Consider the following 2,500-nt stretch of genomic DNA (forward strand, 5'->3'; position numbering starts at 1 on the left):
AGACATGCATGGCTTAATCTTTGAGACAAGCATATAACTACTGGCAGGATCAACCAGAATAATGTTTTAAATAGTATTTTTTTCAATCGAAATACCAATTTGAAAAAATCAACGAAATGCGCTGCAATAGCTACATATTCGTCTCTTTAAATCAAATTCTTTGGTATAATATTGTATTTTTTCAATATTATTTTGTAATATTTTATTTCAACATTACTTCTTCACATCGCAGTGTAAAATATTTCTCAATATAATACACTTGATATTGAATATGAAATTAAAAATTTCATTTTTCGTTTACCATTTTGATAAACATTTTCAAAAATCACACATAATTTCTGAATATTTTCATTTCTCCTCATCATAGCAGTGTGTATGACTTACAAATTTTACTTTGCCTCATAACAACGCTACTAATCAAAAAAGAAAATTATATTCCTTTATTCTTACCTTCCATACATTCATTCAAATGCTTGCATGAAATTTAAGAAACACACCATGAATATGATGACCCAACTAAGTGCCATCGTCGTCGTTGTTTGTCGTTGCTTCACTTCATCCATCGACTGACTTGCTTGCTTGCTTGCTTATACTAACATGCGAGCTCGCTTGCCATTCGATCAACCACCACTCATAGCATCTCATTGATTCACTTCAAGTAAAATCAACGAAACCCATACTAAACACATAGCAAACACTAGCCATTGCTCGACTAAAATGCCGAATGACTGCTTGACTTGCTTGTGTGTCTGCTCTAGTCGCTGTGTGCTTGCCCAAGACACATCGTTCAACCACTAGCAATGCTTTAGTCGATATCATTCAGTATGCTCATAGTGAAATGATTTTTGTCTTCGACCATTGCTTTCATGACAGACCCATTACCTATAGTAGTTTCAACGGACATGTCTCGCAATTGTTATTTTTTCAACTTCTAAATACTTTTAATAATTAAAACCTATAACGATTTATAAAAACTTTTGACATTAAATATTCCCAACAAAATTATCTATCAGTTGACATAAAATTTTTTTTTTCTTTCCCGTACTTTTTGAGATATAAGCATTACAAAAAATAAAATAGCGGTTTTGGGGTACTTGCAAAACACGTATTTTTTTAATAAAAACTTAAATCGTTGTCCAAATTTCATAAACCATATATCATACGATCGGGAATGAAATTATGGATTTTTTGGTGGAAAAAAATTTCATATTTGTTGTTGTATATAATTTTAAAAAAATATTTTTTTTTTTCAAAAAAGGCCCAAAATCGCTAAATTGTTAATAAAATCGGTTATAGTCGATAGAATTAAACGAATCATTTTTTGTTTATTTCTACTAATAATTGCCATTATATTATGGAATAACATTTAAAAAAAATAAAGCAGTGATTTAAAAAAACAAAAAAAATTAATTTTCCAAAATTTCCAAAAAAATAATATTTTCAAAAAAACTATGTCATGTATCCAAAAACCCCAAACTCTTTGTCCACTAAAAAATATAACAAATTAAATCACATCGTTTGACATAGAAATCATTCATTTCCGTTCAAATTTCGATTTTTTATGAAATTTTTACTTTTTTTTTGAGTTTGCCCAAAAATGGTCTTTTTCGAATAAAACTGCATGTGAATGTAGAAAATCTTAAAAACTCTTATAAAATTTATATATTTTTATAATGCTATAATATTTTCTTTTATTCTAAGATATAAAGCTCTAATATCCGTTAATATTTGGAATTTTTGCAAAATTTTTAAGAAAATAGACCAAAAACTGAAATAAAACGGAAATTTCACAAAAAATACACCTAAGGTTAACAGAAAATCATATTTTTTTATTTTTTCCATTAGAACTACGTACGCTTTAATAAACAAATTCATTTTGATGTATAAAACTTTTATTTCTGACAAATTCTATACATTTTATGGTAAATTTGATTTTACTCAAAAACGGGATTTTCGCAAAATTTTTACCAAACAATGAAAATATATAAATGTTATCTTATTATGATGAAAGTACTAATAAATACAAACATTTTAATCTATAAAACCTGAAAATTGGTTAGATTTTCACAAATTTATATGAGTTTTTAGGGGAAATTTTTGACAAAGTCTTCAAATTTCAAAAATGTGCGTTTTTTTGATCGGCGGATTAAATTATTTGGATATACTTCAATGGAATGACCCCCTCAATATATTCTATTACTTAAAAACTCCAGAAGATAAATTCCTACTGTCCCTCTGCAACATTTAGTGCGAAAAATGCCGGCCCGGCGGGCCGGCTGCTCAAAATACCACTTTCTCGCTTGTCTCTCCTTATTTCTATAATACATATTATACACAAGACGTCCTTTTCAAATATAATTTTCGAAAATTTCTTAAATCGCCATAAAATACCATAAATTTCTTATACTAAAATTCCACAAAAGTCTTGAAACCATATTAATCCAGGCATAATCCAACGGACGTGTGTGAAAAATACCATATTAATGAAATATTTTCGTAA

This window comes from Haematobia irritans, unplaced genomic scaffold, assembly GCF_050003625.1.
Source record: "Haematobia irritans isolate KBUSLIRL unplaced genomic scaffold, ASM5000362v1 scaffold_6, whole genome shotgun sequence".
Lineage (NCBI taxonomy): Eukaryota > Metazoa > Arthropoda > Insecta > Diptera > Muscidae > Haematobia > Haematobia irritans.